The sequence below is a fragment of the Lepisosteus oculatus genome, chromosome 7 (assembly GCF_040954835.1).
Source record: "Lepisosteus oculatus isolate fLepOcu1 chromosome 7, fLepOcu1.hap2, whole genome shotgun sequence".
NCBI lineage: Eukaryota > Metazoa > Chordata > Actinopteri > Semionotiformes > Lepisosteidae > Lepisosteus > Lepisosteus oculatus.
The window spans coordinates 31726604-31745207 of NC_090702.1; the positions used below are offsets into that span (position 1 = coordinate 31726604).

At 35.6% G+C, this 18604-nt stretch overlaps 1 protein-coding gene across 2 annotated transcripts in view; it reads right to left on the bottom strand.

Annotated features, from left to right (window-relative positions):
• The window catches only part of immp2l (inner mitochondrial membrane peptidase subunit 2), a 447639-nt gene that overhangs the window by 20707 nt on the left and 408328 nt on the right, over positions 1–18604 (bottom strand). The gene's annotated exons all lie outside the window — the stretch shown is intronic.

Below are 18604 nucleotides of genomic sequence, written 5' to 3' on the forward strand. Positions count from 1 at the left end.
GCTTCATATAAAGGCTATGCAGCACAAACAAGGTGCGAAATGAATTCAGGCTATGATTGCACCTGCCAAACTTGCTAAACAAATGAGTTTTTATGTTGTATGATTGATACCCCTTTTGATTAGTTGAAAATAGATCTGAGGATCTAAACCATAATATTCAGGGAAATGTGGGCATTTGGATTGAGAACTGGCCAATGAATAAAAAAAACAGAATACAGGTAAGGAGAATTATATTAAGGTGAATCTTCCAGTTAGGGTGATGTAAAAGGTGGTACAGGGCCCTGTAATAGGATCGCTGTTGTTTCTATTTTATATCAGTAAAATAGACTATAATCTAGACAATAATCTAGTCCTTAAAATGTACTCTTTTTTCAATAACAGTGGAATGCTATTGACAGGGCCCTCTCCCAAGCAAAAAATAGCCCCCCGATCACAAACTCTACTAGGAACTCCCGGACTCACAACCACATTTCATTGGTGCTTCCCTACCACCCTTATAACCTCTATCCCCAGGATCATTAATGACAACTTTTCCAGTTTACAGGATGATCCCTCCACTCGTACCCTTTTTTCTGACCACCCCATCATTTCATACCGCCAACCACCTAATCTGCATAACCTTCTAGTTCACAGCTTTCTTGACTGTCCTCAGCAATCATCCACACCAGGCACTTTCCCCTGAAGTAAAACTCACTGCATCTCCTGTAAATTTACAGTATATTCAATACCACCCTCATTCAAGGCCCCTCTGGATGATTCCTGATTACTCAGATGACTTCTTGTACTTCCAGCAACCTTATTTACTGCATCTCTTGCAGAAAATGCCCAGTTACTTACATTGGTGAAATAATAAGGAGACTGGGAGACCGTTTCACGGAACTCATCAGATCTATGAGGATGCAAAATCTCTCCAAGCCCATAGTTTCCCATTTCACTTGTAATGGCCATAATCATACTGATCTCTCCATCTGCATTCTCAACGAGTTTCAGAACTCCTATTGCAGAAACACATCTGAAACCAAAATTATCCTGAAACTAGGATCACACCTTCCCCCTTCTCTCAATGACACATAAGTTTCCTTCTAATCCTCTCTATTCCTTTGCAGGTTTTGATTTCACACCTATCCACCTCTCTAGACTTCACTCCACCTAAGTGTCAATACTGCTTTTTGCCTGCTCCAACCTGCTCTCCACTCCTGGCTTTTGTTCTCCCATGCTTTATCAACAGCAGGTTTTCCTCAATCTCACACCTGAAGAAGGCTCCACAGCTGAAAGGTAGTGTTTCTTCTCCTCTCTTTTCAGCATGGAATAAACCTTTACCTGTTCCTAGTTAGTAAACTAGTGGAATATACTAATTGAACCAAATTCGAAGAATCAGACAGCTTTGTAGAATAAGAAAATGAAATGAAAAACAACTTGATGTTTATTGTATATACTGTAAGTGTGGGGTTTTACATGCTGGTAGTAAAAACAAACAGCTCTAAAACTCTCAGCCACTGGAAATCTTTATATGGCAAAGGATATCAACACTGACAAAACAAACTACATCTGAATGAGAAGTGTACTAATCGGCTTGGGAAACAGAGACATTCAAAATCATTTAAACTAAAAAGAGAAAATTCAGAAAAAATGTAAATGAGATACACAGGGAGCACAAACAAAAAGAAAACCCAAGGGAAAACAAAACATCAAAGGACCAAATAATCAAGTGTCTATAAATGACAGGAATGCTGGGAACTGAATGCAAGTAATAAAAGCTACTCAATTAGCATGTGACTATGATGTAATTGGAATCACAGAATTGTGACTTTAAATTATGGTGAAGAATACATTATTTGATATAGACTGACTTGATTAGAAAGGAAAGAAGTTGAAATTAAGCACTATACTGTACATGAAAAAGACCTTTCAGGCATTGAAACTTCTGAGATGTATTAAGCATCTCAAAATGATATAGGTGAGAAACAAATATTTAAAATACATAATACTAGGAGTATGCTACTTTCAACTGGATACAGATATTAATAATAATGCAGTCTCATGTTAAAAAAATCAGAAAACTACATACTGTGAAAGGTAAAAGCCATTAGGGACAGCAGCTGCTGAAACTAAAATGGCTAATGATTGTTTTCTTACTTAGCTTACCAGAGCACCTTTTAGAGAGAATGTCAGTATTTCTATAGTGTTTTCAAGCAATCAAGTCAGAGTGAGGAAAACAGAGGTTAGGGAACCATTAGGGAGCTATAACCATAATATGGTATGTTTTCAAATGTATTTCACAACTGTACAATATACTGTAAATGTTTGCAATTTCAGAAAAGTAGAATATGAAGGAATGAAACAAAGTTTAGGACAAACAGAAATGGATGAAGTCAGCAGATAGTGGATGTTTTAAAAATACCTATTTGCTTGAGACACAAAAAATAAAATAAAAAAGCAAACCAATGCCTAGAAAGCAGTCACCAAAATGGTACAACAAATCAATTGAGAAAAATAAAAGGAAAAATAATGCATGTAATATAATTATTAAAACATTCAGTTAACTGAGCACAAAAAACTGTAATCACAGGTAAAAAAATGGATTTCAAAAGGGCAGAGTGAGATATTGAAAAGAATATTGCAATGGAGGCCAAACTGAAAGATTTTTTCACTACCATTACAGAAAACAAACACTAAAGAATGATGAATGGTAAAAGATTTTTGAACATTTATAAGATCAATGTGAGGATGCACATGCATCAGATGAATATTTCACTTAGGTATTTACTGGGAAAAAAATAAAAATAATAAAAATCTTGGACTGAGGAAATATATTCTATATATATTATAATATTTTGTATAAAATAGGGCTAACATAAGAGAATAAGAGAAATGTTAAAGATACTAGAACCAATCAAGATTGAAATCAACATCTCCAGAGTCTGGTGATATTATCCCAGTTGCACTAAAGGAAATGAGGGATGTTATTTACAGACCATTATTACATCTCTTCCTACAGTGACTCAATGAATGAATAATACCCACTAGAAAATGTATTCATCTACAAAAAGGGTGACAAAACCAAACTAGCAGTTGCAGTATAAGACCAATAAATCTTATTTATATTACATAGTAAGGCTGTAGCAAAGCTACACATTCTGATAATGTAAATATGTGATGTTTTTAGATTTTCAGAGGGCTCTTGAAGGAGTTCCATATTAATTTTAAACTAAGGGCTATTGACATTTAAGGTACTTTTATTGAGAACGGGATAGATGGATGGAAAACAGAGAATACAGATTAAGGCTGAATACCGTACATATTAATGTAATTACTTTCTAGTTTATATTAATACTCTAGATTCATATATAGACACTATACTGTATATACTCTGACATACTGTAGATAACTACTAGAGCTCACAGATGATGCCAAAATAGGAAGATAAGCAAGTACTGTAGAAGCTGCACAGAAAATAAAAAAATAGAACTCAAGACTGGACACACAGTGTCAGCCAGATAAAATTTAATGCATAGAGAGTATAACATGCAGGTAGAGCAAATACAAGATAGATATAAAATAAGAAGCACTTGAAGAAGCTACTTATGAAAAGGACTTAGATGTATATTTGACACATCATTTACATCATCTAGACAAGGCAGAGAAGAAATAAAGTAGGCAAACATTGTGTAAATTAATTTTAAACAGTGAAGCTTTATCTACTATATAGAGAGTAGTGATAAATCCTATGGCAAAATGGTACTTAACATTATATTTTCCAAGACCAGCGTTCGAGACCTATCTGTATCACCATAGTCCAAGATGAATTGGGATAATTGAACTAGTGTATGCTTGGAAGAACATACAAAACTAGTTGGATTAATGACATTAAGGTTAAAGTAAGATTTTGACTTGACTTAACTGCTATATCTATATGCGTTTTGAAAATTAACCAGATGCTTGGATATTCACTACATGGAGTTTATAATGGAAGTTCAGGAGGGATGACAACAGCAAATTCAATCTCACTCATAATTTTTAATCAACCCTGATGTCATTTCATTCACCTAAAACCTTATAAATACTGTACATAATCCCCTTTTCTTCCTCACTGGAACTTTGTGTGAACTGAACATCTTTCTGCATGGATCGTGCTACAGCTATCGTTTCCCTATCATTTTCACTGCCACAGTTTATTTTTCCCTTTGAAATTGACATTTTAATTTGCTGCTCCAATGAATAGTTTTTGATCTTGGCCAGGAATCCTCAGCTCCTCACGTTTAGCCTGTACCAGCACGTTTTCCATAGGTTGCTGTGCTGTCTAAAGTTATTCGCTTTTCAACTTCAGTCATCCACATTCCCAGGTCTTTTTTTCAAGATTCCATGCCTTGCCAATGACTGAGATCTGCTGTTGTTATCCCGTCATTTTCAAAACAACCAGCCTCATGACCATCCTGTTATTTATTCTGCAAACACTGACTGCTCTGAACAAACTGTGCCTCATCCATTTTGAAACCTTTCCTACTATTATCAACTGGACTGCAGCAAAACAAGAGAGTGTGAACACTCAGTTCACACAAAGTTCCAGTTACGATTTAGAGAAAAGATCATTATTTTCTCTTTACCTATAAAAGGTATACAATAAGCAAGTCCTGGACTTCAAGCAAAGTTCTGCATCTCCAGATGATGTCATCCACAATGCCACACTCCAGTCCAGTGCAAAGACTTCTGAGATGCCATACCTGTTGATTCTCTCATCACAGTTTTTGTTGCATTCATTGGACTGTACTCCAAAGAACAAGCAGGAAAGTGAAAATAAAGGAAAAAATTAGAAACACCACTTATTTCACAGTCACTTCCTGTATTTTTCTCAAATTTGACACATTCATTCTATATGTGGATTGTGCTTCAGACAACAAGCAAGGAAGGGAAAAGAAGAGAATTAAAGGTATTCCTTTTTTCTGGTTTCTCACAAATCTGTTTGATAGAAATACACCTAAAAAGTTATTTTACTCTATATCTCTAAAATCCGTAAGCAAAATGTGGTTATTAACCATGCTTCCATGTCTGATGATGACATCATTGCCCCAGGACCATCCATTCTACCTTCTTCCCTTGTTTGTTTCTTCTTTCCCTGTCTGTATCAGTTTTTCTGAATTCTCCTTGTTATATTTATAATATAATATATATGTATGTACCATCATGTGAAAAAGAAAGTACACTGTCTTTCAATTCTTTGGTCCTAAAATTAGGTAAATCTAACCTCAGGTGACAAACAACACAACAGATTCCATTAGGTCATTATTTAACAAAAAATAAGCCAACATGCAAAAGTGATGTGTAAAAAACTAAGTACACCCCATGATTTAGTAGCTTGTAGAACCACCTTTAGCAGCAACGACTTGGAAGTAATCGTTTTCCGTATGAGTTTATCAGTCTCTCACATAGTTTTTGGAGGAATTCTGGCCCACTCCTATTTACAACATTGCTCCAGTTCATTGATGTCTGGGGGCATTCGTTTATGCACAGCACAGCACAGCACAGGTCCCACCACAGCATCTCAATGGGGTTGTGGTCTGGAATTTGACTTGGCCATTCAAACACCTTGATTCTTTTCTTTGAATCCTGTTGCATGACCCAATTTCGGCCAAGTTTTAGCTGTCGTACAGATGGCCTCACATTAGTCTCTAGAATACTTTGGTATAAAGAGGAGTTCACGTTTGACTTGATGACTGCAAGGTGCCCAGGTCCTGTGGCTGCAAAACAAGGCCAAATCATCACCCCTCCACCACTATGCTTTACGGTTGGTATGAGGTGTTTGTGGTAATACGCTGTGTTTGGTTTTTGCCAAACATGGCGTTGTGTATAATGACCAAACATCTCCACTTTGGTCTCGTCTGTACAAAGGACATTGTTTCAGAAATCTTGTGGTTTGTTCAGATGCAGCTTTGGAAACCTAAGCCGTGCTGCCATGGTTTTTTTTGGGGAGAGAAGGGGCTCTCTCCTGGGAACCCTTCCATGAAAGCCATACTTGTTCAGTCTTTTTCTGATCGTACTGTCATGAACATTAATGTTTAACATAACCAAGGCCTTGAGATACCTAGATGTAGTTCTGGGGTTCTTTGTGATTTCTCTGAGGATTATACGGTCTGACCTTGGGCTGAATTTGCTGGGACACCCACTCCTGGGAAGATTGGCAACTGTCTTGAATGTTATCCATTTGTAAATAATCCTTCTCATTGTAGAATGATGGATTTCAAATTGTTTGGAAACGGCTTTATAACCCTCCCCAGATTGATGAGCAGCAACAATTGCTTCTTTCAGTTCATTGCTGATGTCTTTTCTCCTTGGCATGGTGTTAAAACACACCTGAATGCTCCAGACCACCAAACTGACAAAAGTTCTGCTTTTATAAAGGTGGTCACACTTCGTGATGATCAACCAATCAAGTGCATTTGATTAGCAGCACCTGCCTGCTAATTACCTTCTTAATTCCTATAGAAGCCGTAAGGGTGTATTTCATTTTTCCCACATGGTTTCTGCATTTTGGCTTACTTTTTGTTGAATAAATAATGACATAGTGAAGTCTGTTATGTGTTGTCTGTTACCTGAGGCTAGAATTGTCTAATTATAGAAGTTGGTGAGGACCAGACAAGACCAGAAAGAGGCACCCCTTATTTTATATTGAAATTGCTTTTAGTATTTGGAGCAAACTTATTTATGTCCTTTATTTATGTCCTGATATGTAAAATTGAATTGAAAGAGGGAGTACTTTCTTTTTCACATGACTGTATATAATGGTGTATCTCAGCACAGTTAGAAAGCCAGACATAGTTGTATGTTAAATAAGAAGCTGCAATGAGATCATTTTTATTTTATTTTGTTTACTTTTTTAAAGAATATTTTTTAGTTTCCTTTGCTTATCTTATGATAAAAAACTAGGATTCTGTTGGACCTTCAGATTACATTGAAATGGAGGTTTCAAGTGCACAAGTCCCCTGAGCCATGCCACCCAAGGCAGGGATCTTTCACAAATAACAAGCTAAAAGAACTGAACCTTTATAGTCTTGAACAGAAAAGACTATAAGGTGGCCTGATTCAATCATTCAAATTCTTCAAAAGCTCTGACAGTCAACACAATGGACTTTCTCAAAATCAACACAGAAATCCAAACTAAAGAACACAAGTGGAAACTCCAGGGAAGTGAATATGAAGCAGAATGAGGCACCTTTTTTATTGAAATTGCTTTTAGTGTTTGGAGCAAACTTATTGACAAAGTTAATACGCTGGCTTTGGTCGATAACTGTGAGAAGTGGTAAAGATGTTATTTTTTCATTTTTTAAATGTAAATGTACATGCTATAATGCCAACATTTAAAATGCTTCCTTTTATTATATATTGTTAGAACTGAAATACTGACCTTAAAAGGCAGAAAAATATCTGTGCACTGAAGCATTCTGCCCCTGAAGCACCTGACCTTGAATGTTCAAAATCTGCAGACTCACTTCCACTCTCCCCTCCTCTATAACTAGGGGGACCCTCTCCCTCTCTTACTTTCCTGTGCCTAAGTCCAAGATGAGTTGCATGCATTACTCTCTCCCTCCTCCTTGCGTCTACCTGCCTGTCGTTACTGAGTGACTAGCATTCCTGTGTACCTCCAAAGGGCGATAAAAGTAGTTAGCTACAGTTCCAGTCTCCTACCTCTCTTGTTACACCACCACCTGTGCAGAGGAAAACTAAGATTAAGAGGAAAACTCTACAGTACATTATAAAGTGAAGTGAGAAACTAAATGCATCAAATTATCAAGTTCTTATTATGTTTTTAATAATTTTATAACTGATTTGTTTTTATTTATTGCATCTTAAGAACTGGGCTTAAGAGCCAGATGGATAGGTCACCAAATTAGATATGCTTTTTTATATACTGTGTCTGCCTTCCTGGATCAGAATCAATCAGAAATCACAGCATGGCAAAGGGTGTCTTTTTTATTTCAAGATAAATGTTTTTCATAAGATGGCAAAATAAATAATTAGGTCCCAAGACTGAAATCACAGTACATTTTTTATCCCATAAATTAATTTATCTTAACAGCTTCCTAATCTCTGACTGTATAAAATACAAAACCTTACAATAGATTAGATGATAGTTACCCAATTAGTACTTTACAATTATATTCACATACATAGTTGTCAGACACAAACCAATTAAATTCAAAAGTTGAGCTCTGATCACTTTCGACTGAATGATTGAAAAGTGAATGGTCTATAGAGCTGCAGCGTTCATTCTGATATTTTATAATATATGGTTGAAAATAACTCCTGAGAGAAAACACTCATCAGAACAGCAGAAATGTGATGATCATTTGCTGTCTCTCATAGTTGAGGACAGTAATCTTCAATAAATCCAAATGTAACTGATAAGACCAACACAGGATCTGCACACCCTCTGACAAGTTGAGTGTGTGTTGTCTTGGGAGGCATGTGGACATGTACTTCTCAATCTGCTCAACGTATAAACTCTCTTTGACACTATTGCTTTCAACACTTTACTCTCAAATTGCTGAGCTGCTTCTTGGGATAGGAGTGGTGATCTGTCAGCTTCCTTCCTTTCCTTTTCTTCCTCTTTACAGGATGTTAAGTCTCTATATGAAATATGATTGAGTAATGATGATAATTCAATAATTATTCCTTAATAACTAATATTAATCTCATGGCACATGACATGATTGGAAATTGTGTGGGTGAAGTGGCAAAGTGGAGTTGAGGGGACTACTTATGCTAGTGAGAGGTTGTCCGGACAGGTTTCCTCTATAAAATGGACATGAGTGACTATCCATCATCCAGCGGTGAGCCCCCAGTGAAGACCAACAACACCATCTCAAACACCTAAATCAATGTTGATAAGGAGAATAAAGATCCTTAAGTCACTCTTTAAACAGCAATGCAAATCACAATCTTTGTATAATAATTTACAGCTAGATTATTAAAAATGTCATCCTAAATCTTCGATCAAAACCTTGGAAATAAGGGATCATCTCCTGTAGCAATGAAGGTTCTCACAGGTCAATGACTGTAACAAAAACAAGGACAGGGAAGCTCTAGTCCCCTGCTAGACAATAGGACACACATGGGCCTTTATATACTGTATTAACAAAATGGAATAGCAAATGTAGATGACAATTATTTAAGCTGATATTGGCCAAGACAATACATGTATCCTTTAATGTGCACATTGATTTTTCTACAGAAAATATGTTAGTACCATTTTACATTTATACCTAGTAGTAAAATAGGAATTATTTCAATATTTTTTACGTTCAATATGTTATTCAAACAGATTCATTTTTTCATTCCATTAAAAAATTAAAAGGTGAAAACAAGGTCAGTGTTTAACCCTTCATTCTAAACTGAAGATCATTTTATTATTTGTAAGTGTGAGAAAAATAGGAAGTCTGTCAAAGCTGCTATATTGCTTACAAAAAAAAGGAAAAAGTCTCAATGTCTTTGATAAATACATAAATTCACTTTTTAACACAATGCATTCAATTCTTCCCTGTGACTCTCAGTGGATATTTTTCTCAGAGGATACTGCTTAAAAATGAAGCCAGAAGTAGAAATAAAACAGAAATAAAACAGGCTGCCTTGTTGATGAAACCCATCCAATGAAGCATATCACCATTATTTTAACATGGTAAACTGACATTTTGAAAAATATTTCAATTAAAAAAATAAAAATGAGTTACATCAAATAATAGGAAGGAACTAACAGACTCAAAACTGAAAATAAATTAAGTAAAACTGTAGGCATATATTAAATCAAGACTTTTCTTGAGGTGATTGCTGTATCTCGCAATGACAGAATGAAAACTAAGAGTGGATGTGTCCAATGCATTATATTTCCAAAGTTTCACTATTTTTTCTCCTTACTAGTTTTCCCTGTTCATGTCCGAGTATCCTAGTATGATAATGTTTCCATTCTTTTGGTTCTATTATTGTTCCATTATCTATTATTGAAAATGAATGATAATTTTACAGACTATGGACAATATCTATTGAAGTGTCTACAAGAATCTAGAGACAATGGGTAACACCTAGCCTGTGTTAACATTTCCACTTCCTAGAGCTTCACACCATAGGATGTCTATTTAGTTGTGCTGGGTGTGAGACATACTAATAAAAATGATCTTCTGATTTACTTTAAGCCAGCATCACACTACAGGACTCAACACAACGTCTAGTTGGAGAGCATGTCAAATTTTAAATGCAGTTGGAGAATCTCACTGCCTTTTCTGTCCCGGCGGGTGTCAAATTATACAATTAGGAATCGCATGGGGTAACTAATTACATGATTCCCTCACTACTTTTCATCACGGTTCCAAATCTCGTATTGCGCCACAAAAGTATAGCGAGGTTACCCCAGTGACAGACAATTGGCAGCCAATTTAACGTAGAACACACGGAATAAGAGGAGGAGCAACGCACGAAAGTAAACAAACAATATGGAGAGCAAGTACATACTATAACCATCTTGAAAAATGTAACACAGGTATTTTTTTCCACAAATATACATCTTCAAAAATATAATTCTACTCTATAAATATAGAAAAATTTACAAAAATAAAACCGTTAAAAATATAAAACACCTTTAAAACAAATATTGTAAACAAATTAGTATTGCGCTATAACCTGCAATATAATGGGCACGTTATCTCACACATACACACCTGGCTCACTGCCCAACCCTACAACCTGCAACTCGCTACGAGAAAATCAAACCAGTTTGATTTTTTCGTAGCGAGTCACAGAGAGTCGCAGGGGTTGTTAAAAGTGCTATGAGTCGCTGGGGGGTGTCACACTACACAACTGATGGTAACAGGCGCCCGCTGTGACTCTCTACAACTAGGTGTAATTTTCTTACGATGATGTAAATGAAGGCTACGACTAAAAATTCTAGGAAAGGTTGTGTAGTGTGACGCCAGCATTAGTTCCTGGTAAATAATTAAGAGTGTCAAAAGTGTAAGATAAAACACAGGGATACAGGGTAGAGAAAAAAGACTTAGAAACAATACATGAGGAGACAGGTAGACTGATCATAAAGCATGTGCCAGGTCCTTGTCCAGATCATCTATAAAGGCTAGAGTGGAGCCAAGTATTTCAGCCTTGCTAAGAGAACTTGCTATTCTGTCGTTTTTAGGGAACTCTGATTTCTGATTCTGTAAAGAATCCCATGGTTAAAAAACAGCCTCTCCTGGTTTGTGGTTGCATTTTTAGATTAGGTATTCTGTTTAGTTTGGAGGCAGCTTTATTTTATTCTGGACTTTGTAGGCGTTATGAGTTTGAATAGGTAGCAGTCTGGGGTTTTTCTGGGTGTCCTACACATATGCCTCTGGAACACCTTGACTGTAAGCTTGTAAATAGGGTAATGCGTGTTGTATGTTGTGTGTAGTTTAGCTTGTATATTGTAATTAATAATGAACCACTGTGACGGAATTATTACTCTTACCAAAGCTGTGCCACACAGAACTATGTGCCTCTAACTATACCAAGCACTCTGTATATTCTTGGCAAAATCCTTACCAGCAGGGGGTTATGATTATTTTACTTATTGACCAAGTAATTTCCTGGTATTCTTTTATTTCATAATCCCCCACTTGTCTAATAACTTACTGTATGTACATAAAGAGATATGTCTTTCTGAAATCCAAAAATATCCACCCACTTCGTATGTGATCTGCTTATGTCATGCTTGTGTGTAATGTAAAACATTTTAAAATTGTTTATAGTTGATGTGATTTATAATGTTTTACTTTAAGGATAAGTTTTAGCGACACAAAGCAATGTTTTTATGATAAACATTTCTTCACCCTTCTCTAAAAGGAAATTAATGACATAAAAGACAAGTACTTCCAATATTACCTAAAATATGAAAGGAGACACAAATGGGGTTGGGGTGCTATGGTAAGTAATAGGCAAGTTTAGGTAAACCATAAACATTTGCAGCTATAAAACCGGTGCTCATTTATTTATAATGCTGGAAAAAAAGAAACAAAACCACCACAACACAAAACGTAAGCTTAAGCTCCTTCTTGAGGTCATAATTAAACTTCTGTTTCCTCAATATACATACCAGCTTCTAAACACTGCTTCTGAAAAACATCACAATCTTTCAAAAACTGAGTCTCATTCTAAGTCCTCTCCCAAAACTCATGTGCAGTTTCTGCAGTCCCTCAGATTGTCGTTTCCTTCTCCCTCTAGTGAAATTGACATCTCCAGATGGCAGGTCAGACTGAGAAAGTGTCTCTGTTCTGGATTTTATGTCATCACTTAACCAATTGTCTTCTCCCAATGACATAGGGCAACAGGACATGCCTCACAATATTTCAAGGAATGTAGTGCAGACAAGCATCTCCTTCTTGTCTGAACCTACTGCCTTCTTACAAGCATGAACCAACAAGAGACTGTGATGTAAAGTGAGTGCGCCAATGCCACTTTTGAGAATATGCATGTTATTTTTCGTGATAACATTTATTGACATGCAACTGTTCACCATGCCAGTAAAAACAATTCCAGATTCTAGCATATGTAAAAAATAAAAATACAAGGTTGGAAATCCCGGAAGGCTGGGAAACTTCTGGATATTTGTTAACCAAGACCATGTCGCCAAAGTTATTTGTTAACAGATAATACTGTAACAAATAGGCCCCTGCACATAAAAGGGATGGTGGCCACCCGGGCTGAGGAAGGTCTTCTTTAGCTCAGTTGGCAATATCACTTTTGTGACCCGGGTTCATGCCCATGCGGTGAGGGACGAACTGGGGCAGGAGTGGTGAGGGCACAAGCCCAAGAACCCGAATACATTGATACATTTTCCCCTGATTACCTAGAGAAAGCAAAGAGCAGCAGAGGTTAATGTTAAGAGCTTAGTTATGGTCATTTTAAAATGACTTGTATCCATGTCAAAAAGCAATTTGCTGCAGGGACATTTGATGGCTTTTTATTTCGTGGGATAGAATCCTGGAGGTGTAATTTCCATGTGTTTTTTTTCTGTCCACTAGGTATTCTAGTTTATGCATGACTGCTGTGCATCACAAGCAAGATATACACTTACTGATGTACTGAAAGTATCACCTGAAAATTTATAGAGTGTGATATTTGTTTTGTGATATATTATCTGACAGTTCTTTTACCAAATACATCTCACACATTGCTTTCAATTTTGCCAGGGTCCCAGTGGAGCATTGAAAGCATTTTGGGTAATAGATGTGTAACAATAATAGAAAGTGACCTGAAGGGTATGTGGTTTTCTGAGAAATTTATTTATTCTCTTGTTGCAGAGGAATAAATTTCATAACTTGACAGCTGAAAAACTACACATATCATTCTAAACACAACCCTGTAGATCTAAGATCAATGCTATTAAATTCCCATGCCAGTGACCAGTATATGTTTCATTTCGTTTTTGTAATTGGGTTTCCATTATTTACATACTTATAGTTTATAAGTCATATTGAAGATTTTCACTAGTATGTTTCAATAAATAATTATCTAGTTGATAGTGTGTTTTCTATTAAATATTACTCGGTGGATGAAAGTATAGAAATGCGTGCATCTCGGTAATGCAATTGTGCCTGAAATAGATCTGCATCCCAGAAAATACCTTTTCTTCATTAAACAAACATAAAAGAGAAAAACATGATTTACTAATCATTATATCTATAAATATACATTCTATTTCCTTATTAATTGAATGTAGCATGCCAATATTAATTGTACCTGAATGGCACATTTTGTTGTAATGGCAGCAACTGGGCTGACCCAGGTGGCCTTTTTAAAGATAACAGTAAAAGGCATTTGACATGTTTTACTCCAGAATGAATAATATATACTTTTTTGTCTTTGTCAATATAGCGTTTCTATATGTTTCACAATATGAAGAATTTATGTCATTAAAGGTATTTCATTGAAAGTAGTGGTTTTGCAATATATATATATATTTACATACTGCCAGTGTCTCAAAACAATAGATAAAATGAATTGGCATTTTCGCACATGCAAACTCCTGTCATAGAGATAGAATTGAACATTCTTCAATAAAGAGTATGGTCGTCTTTATAGTTTCTACTTAGAATGTTTATTGTGATCTATTAGAATTTAACTTTGTGCATGAAAATACTTTCTTCAAAGATGGAAATACATCTGCACTTAAAATGCACTGCTTCAAATTAATCATAACTACTTCTTCCTTTTGATGTGACTCAATTTGTATACTGAGTTATCTTTGTCCACAAACATGAATTCATAAAAAGACTTTTGAACCAAATTTCATCAATATGTTCTTTTGGGATTTTCAAAAATGGATTTTGAAATTGAAAATTAAAGTTAAAGATCGTGAAAGATTAAAGTTGTGCATTTTGTGAATATACAGGAATCCAACTACAAGTAAGCCTCTCCTTAGGTATATTGTATTGTGACATTTATTTGGTGTTCCTGTAGAGCAATTGTAGTGGGAAAAGGTAGATAACTTGCTCAGCTTGTATGAATAATACATTTAATGGCAGTAAAATCATGCTCTGAAGGATGTCTTAAAACCCCTGATGAATCATATATCCATGAGGTAGAAGGTACAAAAAGCGTACTTAAAGTCAAGAATACTAAACCCAAGTTTAGAAAGGAAAATTCAGCTCAAACTATTGATTAATTTGAATTTGTTCTTCTTAAGCGCTTTGAGAAGCCACCTTTAAAGGTGCTATATAAAATAAAGTTTATTGTTGTTGTTGTTGTTGTTGTTGTTGTTATTATTGTTGTTATTATTATTAATGCACAGAATGCCTTTTGGAGCTAAAACAATTCTACATGTGAATACAAAATGTCAAGCTTCACTTCTCTCCCATCAATGTGTCCTTTGGTGCAGTGTTTTCCCATCAACACCTACCGATTTTGATAAATGATAAATTATGCATTGATTGTGATGTGCACCAAATCATTATATTGTATGTTTAGGAGTGGCTTTTTAAGCTTAAAAAACTTTTTTCAAGTTCTCCCTGTAAGGTGTACTACTAAATTCCTTTAAATGTAAGGCTTCGTTCCAATATTGGATACATGTCAACAGCATTATTTGCCTGCATATCATATTGCACAGAAATCCAGATAGCCTTCACAATTAGGACAGGCTTAACCGATTCATCCTCTTCAGCATAATCATTTTAGCGTTCTCTATCAGCTACCATGTGTATTAGGTCCACATTCATTGGTTCTTTGTAAATTGAATCCAGCAGCACATTCACCTCCTTGTGTTTCATATCCTCAAACACCATCATCCCAATTTCTTTTGCAAAAATCACAAGTTCTGCAGTTTCCTTGTCCGCATTTGGGAGGTCCTTAAAGTTGTTTAATACTTCTTCTAAAAGACTACACCAGCTTTCTTTTAAGGTAGTTTCACCTTCTCCCATGACATTTTAGTAACATTGATGCCATGTTTGATATTCTTTTCTTTCCCAAATTAATTTACATTTTACAACACAACAGAGTCAATAGGTTGGTTTGCATGTCTGTTGACGTTGCAAGTGTAGTAAAACTTGAATGTCTTTCTAGCTCCTTGATTGACAGGTTGCAGAATTGATGTGGTGTTAGATAGTAAAACATTATCTCAATATTAGGGAATTAAATAGTAGTGTTGCTTGGTCATTGCAGGGGCTACTATGTAAAATCAGGAAAAACTTCAACTCAAATATCCTGCACATTTGTCTGTGGTCTCATGTATAAAACTGTTGTGCAACCAATCATTTATCAATGTAATTGTAGCCCAGGGCTCCTTATGGGATCACCAAACAAACACCAATTGCTGTATATTTTTGCCGTTTAATGCTTTCTCCATGGTACATTAACAAAGGTTTACAATTAAAATGACCAATTTCATTGCTACAAAAAGAAGAGTAAATATCTTTAAATTCTTAGAACCAATGTTCTTTGAACACATGTGGTGCCTTCTATTCTTTGATATGTACTGTATGTCTTATTTCCTAATAGTCACTGAACACCTGGTCAAGGAAGGTATTCTTTTTCCAGGAATTCTAGGTTAAATCATGAAGCAGCTTCATAGCCAGATGACTCTGCATCAACTTATACTGCAACTTTACATTATGCAAATTAAATTACTTCATGATGTTTGCGACACAGCTTTTGCTTACTGGAAAAGCACATGCACGCCTGTCACTAGCTTCGTTGGTGGCAACCAGGAATTTGTCAAAGCTACAGGCTTTTTCTCGCACAGCGACAGCATCAATAAATTAGGCTTTCTTATAATTTCTTTTGTATTTTTCTAATTTTTCAATATAATATTTACTGTATAATTTTTCAATGTAAGAACTCCATTATAACAATGTACAATATAATGTACATGAGGTATTTTAGCACTTATAGAAGCCAAAGCCTTCATGCTGGCTCACATGGCTCAAATCTTCTCTTTCATGTTTTACTCACAATTAAGAGATGCTACCTCCACATTACGTATCCAGAACCCTGAGTTATTGTATTAATGTCAAGATCTCATTACTTTTACTTTTCTTCACTATGTTTCTACCTTGTGTTTTGATGCCATACAGCTTTCTAAGGGTACTAAACTAAAGTACAAAAACAGTCCAAAAAGGGCTATAATGATGTCACCGAGCATTTCATGGTAACAACATTCATGAGACTAAGAGAGAAGATGGTGTGTGGAGGTGTGAGTGAGATATGGTGGGAGGAGTACTGGAGAGATCATGTAAAAATTCTAGAGTAACCATTATCTTGCATACCAGTTTAGTTCTGTGTCTGACTGCACTGAGTCGTATATGAGACAGATATTTGTTCTCATTGATTTTTTGTGTGTAATCAAATCTGCATTGGTCAAACCCATTTTGTTGAAGGTCTATCTGTGTCATTTCTTTAATTTTGCACTGCTCAGTGTCCCATGTGTGGACATTAGTGTCAAAATTGAGAAGAAGTGGAATATAGTTAAAATCCTTGCCTCCAAGTATTTGCCTCCACAGCTGGAGTTCCAGAATTTTGTGCAGAATATTAGTGCAGATCAAATTTAGATTATTCATCTTGCTAAACACAGTATATCAGTAAGATTGGAAATCTTGAGCTAATCACATTATTTGTCACACACAGAACCTTGGGGAAGTGGAAGAACAGAAATAAAACACATGTGCTTCTGTGAAAGTCTGTCAAGCACTTTCTTATTGAAAGCCAACGTGTGTGTGAAGCAACAGTTGCTGATGTTCTGATCCTATCTCTGCACAAAAACAGGCATCAAGTGGCCTCAGTTTGATAAAACTGACAATTCTGACAGTCTCATTTAAAGCTTCATGCAGCACAGAACTCATCTTTTTGAGGCAAGTCTCTCTCCATGTATGTTATAATGTCCTCACTGCAAGCAAGGATTTTCCTTACTCATACAAGCTACAAGTCAGTTCAATCACTTGGTCATAACTGCACAATCACACTAGCACTTAAATCCAGCTTTAATCATGTTCAAAGTAAAGAAAACATGATTTAGTATAAAAATGCCCGGTTGTGTTTTTTTATTTTTGTAAACAATATGTACTCATGTATATTCACAGTATCAAACACAATCAGCTAATCTTCTTCACCTAGATCCATGGATCATCATACTGAATGGCAAATGTTTTTGCCAAATTATCTTACTCTGTAAGTTTAGAGCAATAATTCTTGCAGTTTTTACTGTTGTCATGTACTGTATGTTTACACCACAGCAGCATACATACCATTACAACTTCACACACAATTTACCATACACTGTAGTATATACATGTTATTGTATGAAATTTTAGTTTGTACTGATCTCAGTGGTGCTTTTCAGACATGGCAAATGTCTAGCTGCATTACGAAACCTCTTAGAAGTCTGCATACCCCTAGGCTGACAGCAACTCTAGTGGAAACACTGGTCTGATCCGTCAACATAAGAAAATACTCTTCTCCAGCCTATTATTTTGTTCTCTCAGAAGACATTTATATGAATATCACGAAAAATCACCAATAACTGAAAAAAACTCTCAACTCTTGAGATCACCTTAACAGTTAAGTTATAAACAAGCCATTTAATCATTCATATATAAATATAATCTTGCTAAGAACCTTTCTGAGCATACACAGTGCATTCATTTTTAAAAATTTGGACCCATGTTTATTGATTTTCAGCTCAAACAGCGAGTAAAATAAATGCAAGGTTCATTGTGAAAAGCAAAACAAAGTAACCATTGTGGCATAAACCCCCTCATCCCAGAGCCGCAATGTTTTTGCCTCAAGCACTATTTTGTGCATATCATTACAATCAGGAAACAAACAAAGAAAATGTCATCTTAGCTTCAAATTTTGTAAGGGGAAGCAATTGCTTCTTGTTTTGAGTACAAAAAAAACTAAAATACAACCTGTATGACAAGAATACTATAGCATCAACTGTCATCACTCACCTTTTCAGAACTGGCACATTTGACGGAATTAAAGCAGTGTTTTTTGTAAGCAGTCACTTACTGTACAATTTTGTATACTTTTATTTTCCTTCTCATATATTTTGATTACTATACATGACAATACATTTATTATAAATACACAAATTCTCGAT